Raw genomic sequence first — 13,450 nt, 5'->3', positions numbered from 1 at the left:
GCTCGGAGGTGGTGGAGGTGCTCGGTCCAATGGTGGCTGTACACAGCGATGTCGTCTAGGTAGGCGGCGCTGAACCCTTCGAGCCCCGCCAGGACCTGATTGACGAGCCGTTGGAAAGTCGCTGGGGCATTCTTCATGCCGAAGGGCATGACCGTAAAATGGTAGTGGCCATCGGGGGTGGAGAAGGCAGAACGTTCCTGTGCTCGGGGTGTGAGGCCGATCTGCCAATAACCTGCTGTCAGGTCGAAGACGCTGAGGTAGCGGGCAGCTCCCATTCGGTCGACCAGTTCATCTGCCCGGGGGATGGGATGTGCGTCCGTTCTGGTGACTTCATTCAGGCCCCGGTAGTCGACGCAGAACCGGAGTTCTGGTGTGGTTCCGGGGGCGGCTGCTTTGGGGACCAGTACGACCGGGCTGGCCCATGGACTGTCTGAGGGCTTGATGACCCCGAGCGTGAGCATCTTAGCCACTTCCGCCTGGATGCAGGCCCGTACCCGATCAGGTACGCGGTAGGCCCGGTGGCGGATAGGAGGGCTGTCTCCGGTGTCCACATCGTGCACACACCAGGAAGTGACACCTGGGGTGAGGGAGAACAGACTGGCGAACCGTGACAGGAGGGCTTGGCACTCTTGGCGTTGTTCTCTGGTGAGGGTCTCCGAGAGTCGGACCCCATCCACGGAGCCGTCTTGCTCCTGGGTCCGCAGGAGGTCAGGGAGAGGCTCGGAGTCGTCTTCAACCCCATTGTCTGTGGCCATCAGTAGGCTGAGTTCTGTTCGTGCAAAGTGGGGTTTCAGTCTGTTGGTGTGGAGGACTCGGAGTGGGTTCCGGGAGGACTCCATATCGATCAGATAGGTGGCAGGGCCCTTGCGTTCGATTACCTTGAAGGGTCCCGTCCATTTGTCTTGGAGAGCGCATGGCTCCGTGGGGGACATTACCCATACCTGTTGCCCCGGCTCGAATTCAATGGATGAGGCGTTCTGGTCATACCATTTTTTCATGTTCTCTTGACTGGCCTCTAGGTTGGCTTTTGCTAGGTCTCTGAACCGCCGGGACTGGTTGCGGAGGGTGAGGAGGTACCGGAAGACATCTGGAGGGCTCTTGGCCGGGGGCATCTCCCAGCCTTCTTTGATCAGGCTGAGCGGCCCCCGCACTGGGTGCCCATATAGCAGTTCGAATGGGCTGAAGCCTAGGGATTTCTGTGGGACCTCTCGGTAGGCGAAGAGGAGGCACGGCAGCAGCACATCCCACTGGCGACGGAGGGGCTCTTCCAATCCCCCGATCATCCCTTTTAGCGTGCGGTTGAACCGCTCAACAAGTCCGTTCCCTTGGGGGTGATAGGGGGTCGTGAACCGGTAGGTGACCCCACACTGTTGCCAGAGGGATTTCATGTATTTAGAGATAAAGTTCGTGCCTCTGTCGCTGACGACTTCTCGGGGGAACCCCACACGGGAGAAGATACCCATCAGGGCCCGGCCGACCACTGGGGCTGTCACGGTCCGGAGAGGAACAGCCTCAGGGTAGCGGGTGGCGTGGTCCACTAGCACCAGAATGAAGCGATGGCCCTGTTTTGTACGCGGGTCCAGGGGTCCCACAATGTCTATTCCGACCCTCTCAAATGGGGTCGTGACTACTGGAAAAGGTTGCAAGGGGGCCTTTAGTTTGCGGCCGCTCTTCCCACTGGCTTGGCACGTGGGGCAAGATCGGCAATGCTGGTGCACCTCGTTTCTCATTTTGGGCCAGAAGAAGTGGGTCACTAGGCGACTGTAGGTTTTATCTTGTCCCAGGTGCCCTGCCAGGGGGACATCGTGGGCCAGGTTTAGCAGGAAGTCTCTAAAGCGGAGGGGCACTACTAGTACCCGGTTGGCCCCCAGCTCGGCGATTCGTTGCTCGCTGTACAACAGATCATTGTCCCAGTAGACCCAATGAGTTCCGGAGGTATCCCCTGCGCTTTGGGCGAGCGCTTGTTGGCGGAGTCCCTCGAGGGAGGGACAGGTCTTCTGTTCCTGGCGAAATTGTTCTTGTGTGGGTCCCCCCTCTTGGGCCCACTGGTCAAGGTTAGCGAGGTCGGAAGGTGGAGCAGATTCGAGGGGGGTGTCATGGTCGGGGGTCTCGGCTGGGGCGACCGGAGGCGGTGGCGCCGGCCATTCTGGTTCTTCCGGATGATGGTTGGCACGGGCGGCCATGGACCGGGTGGTGACGCACGCCCAGTCCGGGACGCCCAACATCCCCAAGTGTTCTTTTCGCTCCACGGCTGCCCACGGGGAGCTCTCCAGGTCGTTTCCGAGGAGGCAGTCCACGGGGGCGTCGTCTCGGACCGTCACCTTCAACATGCCGGAGACCCCTCCCCACTCAAAGGGGACGCAGGCCATCCGACACAGACTTTCCGAGTTGTCGGCTGATCGCACAGGGCAGAGAATGTTCGGTAGATATTGTTCTGGGGTCACCAGGTGACAGCGGACGGCTGTCACACTGGCCCCGGTGTCCCGAAGGGCTTCGGCCCGTTGTCCATTGATGCTCACCCATTGGCTGTACTTCTGGGTGTTAGCGGGTAGGGGGACCCGCGGGACCATGTCTCTTCCCCCTAAGCACGCGAGAGTCATGGCAGCTGGCTCCCACTCTTGATACTCTTGCTCGTCTGTTTCTTGTTCCTCGGAGATCTGTTCTTCCCCTAGTGCCGCGGCGGCCACATGGCGGGGTTTTGGACTCTGATACTGCGGGCAGCTTGGGTCGTTTGCATAGTGGCCGACTCGTTGGCATCGGTGACATGTGACATTGGCTCTGTACCCCGGTCGCGCCGGGGTGCTGCCCCGGTTGGCCGGGGGGGTGGTGCTGGTAACGGGGGCGGCCGGAGTGTTGTCTCTTCCTCGTCCTTGGCCCCCTCCTCCTCCTCTGGGTCGGTGGTGACCATTGTTGTTCCTGTTCTGCTCGTAGGACCCATTCCGGCCCACTCTGGTGATCTCCCACCGGTCAGCTTCGGCTGCGAGCTGCCGGGGATCGGTTAACTTGCTGTCGAGGAGGTGTTGGCGTAGTTCAATGAAGCAATTGTTGGACAGATGCTCCCATACCATCAGATTGAACAGCTGCTCGTAGGTCGTGACGTTGTTCCCTCTGACCCAGCCTTCGAAAGCTCGGCTAAAGTACGTTACATAGTCCACCCAAGTTGTACCCGGGATGCGTGTGCAGTCTCGGAACCTCTGACGGTACATCTCGGGCGTGAGGCCATAGCGGGTGAGGAGGGCCGCTTTCATATGGTCGTAGGAGGTCATCTGGTGGTCTGGGAGTTGTAACAGGGTATCGCGGCCCTCGTTGAGGAATCTGCCCCATAGGCCGGCTCCCCAATCGCTTCTATCGATCCGGTGCGCAGTCATAGCGATTTCATAGGCCTTAAACCATTGCTGGATGTCGTCCTCTCGAAAATATTCTCGGACAACATCCTTGGGGATGTGTACTTTTTTCTCCGTGGTCCCTGGGGTGTGTGGTCTCTCGGGCACCCCTAACTCTTTATTCTGCTTGCGCAGGTTGATCTCGGCTAGGTTCCGTTCGTGTTCATACGCTAGTTTCTTTTCCTCGAGCTCCCTTTGTCTCTGTTTCTCCTCTCTTTCTTCTCGGAGACGTAGGTGCTCTAAGTTTATTTTTTGTTCGGCCAACTTGAGTTCTACGTCCATTTTGAGTCGGGCCATTTCTAGCTCGTGTAGTCGGGTTTTTTCTCTTTCTTGGATCTCGTCTTGCGAGAGACCGGTTCTTTGCCCTTCAGGGGCCGTGTTGGTTTTTTTCGCGGTGCTTTGCTCAGGGGTTTCGGTATCCCCGGTCTCTGCCCAAGATTCTAGGGCATGCTTAAAATCGTCCTTGGTGCTTAGTCCGGTGGTAGCGATACCTAGTTCGATGCAGAACTGCTTTAGTTCACGATGGCTGTATTCCTCTAGTTTTTCCATTTGGAACTTCTCAGTTGATCCGCTCTCTTTAGTTGTCATTGTGGTTCGTTGTGGGGTGAGCTACTCTCTGTACGTTATGCGGTGATTCGGATCGCGCCGCTGGCCACCAATGTTAGACGGACCGGGAGGGTCGGCCGAGATTACGGGGAGAGGTCTCCAGGGAGAGCCGTCTCCAACGACTGTACAGACAAGTAACTTCCCCCCCACAGACGGACACCACACAAGATTGAAGGTTAACGAGACTTTATATGCAATTCTTAGGTTACGTTGGTATGATACAAGGAGGTCTGGACTCAGGGGTCCCCTCGATTCTAGTCTTTGGTTGAGGAAAGGGGTAGCGGGACAGTCTTAGTTACCAATGAGTACAAAATAGCTCTCAATCCTCGAGCTCGGCGTTCTAGATGATCGGGCCGTGGAGGAGCCAAGCAGGTCCCGAGATGGATGAAGGAAGGACGACGGTCCGCGGCGGAGCCTGCAGGTCCCGGTGAAAGATGACGGTTACAACGGTCCGCGGCCACGCCAGCAGATCCCGACGACGATGAAGGATGAAGGTTACGACGGCTGTGGCAGCGCCAACAGGCAGGACGATGGTGCACAGGACAGAGCTATGGCAGCGCCAGTAGTCCGTCCAGGATGAGTTCCTCTTTACGTCTCTCGACTCCAAGATACAACTGCCTTCCTGCTCTGGAGCTGCCCCAATTATAGGGCTGGTGTGCTTTGATGTCCGGACCCTCGCACTTGGAGGTCGGGAGGTCCGGGATGAGGGAGTCCAGACACCCAGCAGGGGGGTGGAGCCAGCGCCCGGGGAGGCGATGGGCGAGCGGCACTTGGCGGGGGAGAGCCATCGGCACCTCTTTCTCCCATTGACTTGCCAAGTAGCCCGCTCACCTCCTGGGTGGAGGGTGGTGCCGGAATGTCTGAGGCCGGGCTAGGCCCCGGGTTGAGGTCGATCGGGGGCCAGGCGGCCTCGTGGTGAAGTGTCCAAGATGGCGGCCCGGGCTGGGCGCGTGGGCCGGCAGTGGATCGGATCCACGAGGTTAACGTGCTCGGGGGCAGGGGTCCCTGAGGGGACGGAGGACGTGCAATGGTGGTGTGTGGAGCTTGCGGGACCGGGCTCGGGCCTGGTTGAGCCGGGGGAGAGCGGCCCTTCATGTGGCCTGTCCAACAAATCTTGTAATTGATAGCGAGGATGGCGGGGTTCCACTTTGTACTATAAAAGGGAAGGATGTGGAATTCCTGTCAATTGTGTGGGGAACACTAAAAAAACGTTTAACGCCCGTTGAAGCCAGACTAATACGAATAGAAACCCAGTTGCTAGAGATTGAAAAAAGTATCCTAAATCTAGCCACCCTTAGTATAACTGACAAAAATAAAACACCCTGTCCACCGACCGCCACCAATAATACATTACCACCACCATCTGTTGCCACACCACTACTTGCCCCAAACCCCACAAAGGCCCTGAAAGCCAGACCTATCCCAAAACCTCGGCATAAGGGTGTTAACGACACTCCTGCTAATAAGGTAGCGGCAGACGTAAATCAGCAGGTGATCCCTCCCGCTCCTGCTACGACAGTCACGACAGTTGCCACCAGCGAGCACAATAACCCTCACTCAACAACATTGAGAGCAAAACCTAACACAAATCATTATAGGGGCTATGTAGATCTTCCCCCTGACGTTAGGCCATATGTAGTTGTGCTCACTGGGGTGCCAGAATTGTTATATCATCAGCAGGAAGACTATGGGTCACTAAAAAACAAAGTTATACACTGGCTTAACACCCACAGGCCAATACCCAACCACCTGAGGAGTAAAATTCTCATGGTGCGTCGGGTACCCTGGATAGGCACCTCGCATAAGTCTATTGATGGTGACTGTGTGATTGTCTCATTCGAAAATCCCAATACCGCACACCACATTCACTCCTGGAACTATAACAGTGCGAATTCGCCCATAGCATCCAGACCCCTAACTTTCTTTTATCCTCCACTTCCACACTATAACACAGGAGGAAACTGGAGCTGGATCCCAGAGAGGAAACGTATGCATGGTGGGACTTACAATCAATGGGCAAACACACATAGCGGGTGGTCAGGAGCCCCTGTCTACAACAGATTTGGGTGCCTTGAGGAAGTAGACTGACTCTCTCACAGGCTCACAACCACACTACCACAAGTAGATCTACTTAACTGCTCTGCCCACCCTTTGGCACGATCTGCCTCCATTCCATCACAGTCACGGTCTGGAGACTCCAATCAAACCGCAGATGAGAATAGGCATGAAGATGATCTTTCCGTCGAACATTCTGTAGGCACTATACACACTCCAACAACCCCAATCAATAAGTCACCTAATGCCAATAGAGATTTAACTACTAAGTATAATTCTCCTGTAGAGGTAATGTCTGAATCAACCTCATTGATAAATGAAGGCACGCCTCATTATTTGCACAGTCACCCAAGGGCAAGTGGGGCCACCTTGCTGAAAAACGATACTGGTCAGCCTGTGACTCCTGGCCGACTCTCCATACTCTCCTGGAACATCGCAGGGTTGGCTAATAAAATAGACTCCTCCGAGTGGGTGGAACTAATAGAAGGATACGACATATGCCTGTTCCAAGAAACATGGGCCAGGGAGAAGCAATCCCATACAGGATATGCTTCTTTTGAAACTTTGGCAAACTGGTGCGGGAAGGGACGCCCATCTGGGGGCCTTCTAATCTGGGTGGCTTCTCATCTTGGTTGTAGGGCAACACTTCGCGAAACTGATTCAGCTGACTTCCAGTGCGTTGTGTTGGAATGGGCACGCGGTCCTAGCATAGCACTGATTAATGTATACGCAAGAGCGGTAGGGGTAGCAGGTACCTCAAGAACAATTGAGGATTTAGCACTATTCCTCGATTCCGCTAGCCTAAGCACCACACTTATAGTGGGGGGAGATTTCAATACCCAATATGAGCCTCTCCCAGACCATCTAGTGGGCGTTACGAGTGATGAGGATGATCTTTGGGGGATCCCCACCCTGGTGGCTCCACCGTTAAAGGCTTGGACACCTATCGCTACCCAAATTACCTCCCTAACGCTTTGCCACTCACTGAGGGCATGTAACGGCCGAACCGAAGGAGATAACCCACCAAAATATACCTTCAACAGACCAGGCTATGAGTCACGAATAGACTATATCATGGTCTCGATGAAAGATTGGGATAAAGTGCAGGACTTTAGGATAGTCTCTAGGAATGACAGCGACCATAACGCTCTTTCACTAACATTTGTGGCCCAGGGTTTGTCTATGGGTAGGGCAGAAGAAAACTCAGCTTCCCCGGCTGCCTTGGTCCTGCAAAGCAGTAGGCGTAGAATCAAATGGCCGAAATTCCTAGAGAACCCAAACAATATTCAAAGATTGTATGCAGCAGTGGTCAACGCGCTAGAACAAGTCGAGGTCCTCACTCCGCACTTGGTCACTGCTACTGAACCTCTTGCTCTAGAAGAACCTGAGCTGCCCAATATCACTGAAATCGACCCTGCCGACTTCTCTGAGCTTGGGGTTATCCACTCTGAGCTATGTACTAGCCTGGTAGAAGTACTGAACCCTGTGTCCAGGCCTAAGAAACCTAAGAAGAAAAGAGCCTCATGGTTCAACGCTTCTTGCAGGAGAGCTAAGGCTGCACTGCTAGAGTCACTAAAAACAAGGGAGAGCCCAATTAAAATCAGGGCAAAACGCCTTGCCTATAAATCCACTTTACACATTGCCAAAATAGAGTGAGATGAGGGAAATTGGTCCGATATGACAGCCGCCCTTAACATTGGTGATAGCCGGAAATTCTGGCAACTTGTTAAGCATGGATCAGCAGAACCCCTACCCGCAGCTGAAGCAAATATAGCACCCGCCGCTTGGGAGGAACATTTCAAAAATTTATATAGATCACACAATCTGGATCAACTAGTGACCCCTCTAGAACACAAAATGGATCAACATACCGAAAATGTGGTACCCATGGACGGATTCACCTTGGAAGAAGTTACTATGGCGATTATGGGGCTGGCGCCTGAAAAGGCGCCAGGCCTCGATAGGCTTCCAGGTGACCTATATAAACATGAAGTTAAAATTTGGGCCCCGTACCTTAAGGTGCTGTTCAACGCTATTCTGAATGGCATGATGATCCCCCCCACTTGGCTGGGGGCAGAGATAGTCCCCATTTTTAAAAAGGGTTGTCCTCTGCTCCCGGTCAATTACAGGCCAATAAGCCTGATAGACGTTTCACAAAAGCTATTCGCCAGGCTATTGTTGGATCGTCTGTCGGAATGGATGATGGAACACGACATACTGAGTCCCCTCCAAGCGGGTTTCAGAGAGAAAGTTTCAACGATGGACCAGGTCTTTCGGCTTGCCCTCATTCATTGGAAAACGGTACAGTTGGGGGGTGGCAGCCTCTACACTGTATTCGTGGACCTGAGGGCGGCCTTCGACCTGGTCCCCCGTAAAAAAAATTGGGAGGTACTAGCCAAATTGGGGGTCCCCAAGGGCCTGTTGGAGATGATCATCCATCTCCACACCGCCAACTTTGCACAAGTAAGGTGTGGCAGGGAGGGCGCCCTGTCAAATAGGTTCCCCGTTGACAGGGGGGTAAGGCAGGGCTGTGTGCTCGCACCGACCCTGTTTTGGCTCTACGTCAACGGGGTTATCCCGCACCGCAACGGGGTGGTCAATTCTGATGCTCCAAAGCTAGCAGGATCCCGAGTACCGGCGATCATGTTCGCCGACGGTACCTTGCTGCTTTCAAAGTCCATGATGGGTATCCAGAGAGTACTCGATGGTTTTGTGGGTTTCTGTGGGGAATATGGTCTAGAAATTAATACCTCAAAGACCAAATTCATGGTGTTTAATCCCCCCCCAAAACTCCGATCCACCCCAATTATTGCACAAAATAGACTGGAAAGGGTGAGGACCTTTGAGTATCTAGGAATTATCCTAAATGAGAGAATGACCTGGTGTACCCACCAAGAGAAAGCACTCCTAAAACTGACTCAGTACTCGGGCGGCATCATGAAGCTTCTGTGCAATAACAAGTCATCTATCCGGCCTGTTGGCCCACCTCTGCAGATTTACAGGGCACAGGCAAGGGGGGCTGCTATGTACGGGTGTGAGCTTTGGGGTCATGTACCCTCTCAGGATTTGCTAAAAGAGGAGAACAAGTTTATCCGGAGGATTGTAGCCCTCCCCCCCAGTACCCCCCTTGTTCCCCTAAGGATGGATCTTTGGATGCGACCCCTTGATGAAGAACTGGCTTTCCGACCACTAGCATATTGGCTCAGGATATGGTCAGTCCCGGAACTGATCAGCTATAGACAAGGACTTCAGGAGGTGCTTGCAATCCCTAATGCGGGAGAAATTAAATGGCTGAAATTCATAAAAACTGAGCTGGAGGTTCTGGGCCTTCTGAAATTGTGGTCCGACCCCATAACCACCTGCCCATTGTTTCCCAAAAAGCTATTGGCCAAGACATACCATGATTGCAAATTAACGGCACTGTACCGCCACCAAAACAACGGGCCACTAACTGATACATTTCTATGGACTAAGGACACTTATACTTTTGAGCCAGTACTAGATAACCTTTATCCCTCCTTGCTCAGGAAACTCTATTTACAATGGAGACATGGGACTCTTCCACTCCGAGTATTCACAAGCAAGTGGAGTGAACATGCAAATACTGTATGTCCCGCTTGCAAATTGGCTGATGAGACTGAGCTCCATATAATCTTTTTTTGTCCTGTTTATCATGTGATACGTAGGAAATGGATTATTCCTCTATGCAGAAACCTGAAATTTACCGAATGTTTGGCCGCTTTTAGAGTTCTTAAAACAGACCTGTCTAACCACATTGTATTTACAGTAGCCAAGTACCTTGGTGCCGTGTGGTCTTTTAGGAGACAATGTATCAAGGCTGCTTAGCGAACCATTTACATTACAATGTGATTACATTTTTTGTAATGGACTGGGCGTATCTGCTAATCATAATATTTTAAATGTTTTTATCAATGTTATAATGTCTTTTATGGTGAAACATTTTTGCCGAAATAAAGAATAATAAAGTAAAAAAAGTAAAAAGTTTCCCGTTGTACAAGGTTGGTTATATCACTTTGGAAATAGGGAAGGTTCATCGAAGAGTTGTATACCAGGTTACATATAGAGCATGTGGTTATACTGGTGATGTACGTCACTGGTAGCGGTTCGAATCAGTTGTGTAGTGGCCCTTGAGCTGCCTTGTATATCAACTAGTTGTAACGCTTGGAGACCTCTCCTCCTACAAGGTTTTGTCCTCTGTTTCTGAAACAATTGTGGTACTTTGCTTCAAGAAAGTCTGCGTTGTATGATTTAAATAGTGTGTAAATGCACCAGGATTGAGGAGGCTTACCCTCTGATAAACTGTGGATTCTGGTGGATTTATCAATGGTGGAGACTCTCTTATGAGCGCCGAGGGATTGAATTTTCTGGCGGAAGGGGGCTCATGATGGCCAGCGTTAGTATCCTGGGCCAAAGGTGAACAAGTAAGGAACAAGCTCATTCTCCTCCATTAGTCCCACCTGCTCATGCGTCCCATCAACCTCCACTCAAACTCGTGGGCTGGCTGGTCTTTGGTGCACAGTCGTAGGAATGGCTGGACCCAGTCCACCTGGCCCTGCTTGTTCGGCAAGTTCTGAAGAAGCCTGAACTTGCTTTCCTCTGACCCCAAACTACCTCCAGTGACTGCTTCTGTCATTGTTTGCCTTCTGAATCTGACTTGGTAGATCTTTCTCAGCCTAGCATCAAATCCCCAGACTTCTAGAAAATTTAAAAAATTGCAGCTCTGGCTTTTTGTCACCAGAAATGCCTGGAGATTGCAGTCATCGCTCAAGCGCTACCATGGCCCCGACCTTTGTTCGACCGCGTGCGTTTGTCATATGCAGGTGAGATTACTGTTTTTACAAGTGGGTGACACTGCTCATCACTATAGCTTCACACACAGATCTTTTTATGCGCATGAGACACATTTATTTATGGAATATTGAGGACTTTGAAGACTTCAGAGTTTCTTTCCCGCTGGTAAATTTTTGCCCCCTCACTTGACCCATGGGTCCTTACCTGCCTTGCCCTACCTGGAAGGTGGATTTCAAGATCATCGCTTCTTAAACAGAGCAGTACCTTGGGAGTGGGGTTGTGTTACAGGGGGGCATTGATTCTCTACTCAAGTGTGGGGGTTAGTAGTATGTTCTTGAGGTTTCCATTTCCCCTTCAGCCTCTTCACTGGTTAAGTCCTCAAACAAAAGCCATTGTAAAGATGACGTTGCAAGATCGAACCTAACATAAACGTGACAGCTGAATGCAAATTCTGGTTTGATGTATATTGAAGTCTAGATCTTAAAATGTACAAAAGGACTTGATTTGTGTTATATAAAAGTGCTTAGTAAAGTAGTAGGGAGCTTCGGTTCAGGAAGTCTGACCGAAGTGCCCATTTCTGTACATTTAATACAAATGGAACTCACTTACATTGTAGTTATTCTGAAAATCTAGCATTGATACAGCCTTCCTGGGCCTACACTGGGCATCCCTGGTTTAGGAAAAACGATCTGTAAAGGTGGTGGGTGGCCAGGTGTGCACCCTACAAAAACACATTACGTATGTATGGATATATTGTTAATTTACCTCACCACTGTGCCTTACAAACTGTACATATATATATATATATATATATAGCTTATCTAGCTGGTTTTAATGTCATTAAAACTGCATTTACTGTAAAGCGCTCTGATATCCGCAAGTGTCTTGTTCGCGCTCTATAAAACTTTCAAAATACATACATACATATTGGGCCTAGTACACCATTCTAAGAGTGCATATGGCTTGTGCATCCACGCCAAGCTGCTCTGGGTAACGAGGCGGAATCAACAGAGATCTGAGGATTACTATAGGGAGAGGGCTAGCCCTGCTTCCCTAATTGACGTAATGCATATATAGGTATGAATGTATATGGTATTTCTGTAGTGCAAACCCAGCCAAAAGGCGGCATAGCCCTGTACAAGGTCAAGATATGGTGCACAAGGCTGCACAGCCTAGTGGTGAGGCCTAGACAGTACCCCAAGCCTCCACGTATACATGCCCATGACATACAGCGAGTCATTCTTGAAACATGTGGGATGGAGCATCCCAGTGGAAAGCAGTGTTTGTAAGATAAAGCTTCTGTCAGACCCTGTTCAGGGGGCTACAGGGCAAGCAGGGGCTACTAGGCCTGAGCTGTGGGGGCTGGGGTCGCATACCACTGACGTCCCTTGGTGTCTCCTTATTGTTCTGCAAACTGGGGCAAGTACAATCCTTTCAGCACTTGAGTCCAGATGGGGACTATGGCAGGCAGTGAAAGGCTTCTTGGGAAGGTAGTGTGCTGTGCATTGAGGTCATAACTCCACAAGCACTCCGGTGTGCAATAAATGGTTGCTTTATGGAAAAAGTACTTTAATGCACTCAAAACTAAATACTACTCACTCTCATGCATCACAGTCTTCCTCCTCCCACTTCCACCTTTTACTTGGTGCGGACTATGGTCACCGAGGCCACCGCAGGCGCTTTACGGTGTCAGTGCAGCTCATGACGATGGGTCAGTGACTGCATCCGCACAGGTCTTGCCTCTACCAAGGTCTGGTCACAACTACTGATTCACATGAACACTGTATGTCACCACTACCGCTCTACATGCTAAGCCCATGACCGGGACAGTAGTCTATTGGCAAACAAACGCGGCATTCTTGGTGCACTCCTCCCGGTCTAGGAATGAACCGGGCACTCACTCGTGTCAAGGGACAGGCCTAGGTCTTTATTCCTGATTTGTATGAGTTGTGGCCAAAATCGGAGAAAACCGGTTACCAAATACTTGCAGTTCGGGCACTCGGTGCGTGGAATACGACTCTACACCATGTAGGGGTATTCCCGTAACAGCAGCTTCTATAGGAAGTTGTTGGCAGTAACTGCAAAGTCCATGTCACAGCCCTGCAAAGCCAAACCTATTAAAAAAAATTATTTTTTATACAGAGAAATACGACTTTATAAGCTTGTCATGCCACTTGTAGAGCCTTGCTGGGAAGCAACCTGGTAATTGATACCACCGCCTGTGCAATTATATATTCTCAGTACTAGTTTTATTTACATTCCTTTGATAGGGTATGAATCCCCAGTGAGATCTGGCCTAAGAGGAAGCCCCTAGCCAGGCATAGATGAAAGGGAAGGTTGAAAGAAGCGTGCTTACGAAAAGACCATCTATATCACTGCTTGCCGTAGGTGCGCCAAAGCATCTGCGACAGACTTGCGTCACGATCATAGGAAATGACGTGAAGCACATAAGAGGAAATGTGTTGCAGTGATCATACTGCATCAGGACATGAGAACTTGTACTGGATCATGCAGTTGTAATATGAAAGAATACATGTGAAGTATACACCTGCAAAAGCACAGAAGGCATTTAAACCAAGGTGCCCACTTGAGAT

The 13,450-nt window shown here is 51.2% G+C and overlaps 1 protein-coding gene across 1 annotated transcript in view; it reads left to right on the top strand.

Moving 5' to 3' along the window:
* DIS3L2 (DIS3 like 3'-5' exoribonuclease 2) overlaps nucleotides 1-13,450 on the top strand; it is a 799,214-nt gene that overhangs the window by 725,315 nt on the left and 60,449 nt on the right. The window lies entirely within an intron of this gene.

This window comes from Lissotriton vulgaris, chromosome 11 (genome assembly GCF_964263255.1).
Source record: "Lissotriton vulgaris chromosome 11, aLisVul1.2, whole genome shotgun sequence".
NCBI lineage: Eukaryota > Metazoa > Chordata > Amphibia > Caudata > Salamandridae > Lissotriton > Lissotriton vulgaris.
This window is presented reverse-complemented; position numbering and strand designations above follow the sequence as displayed.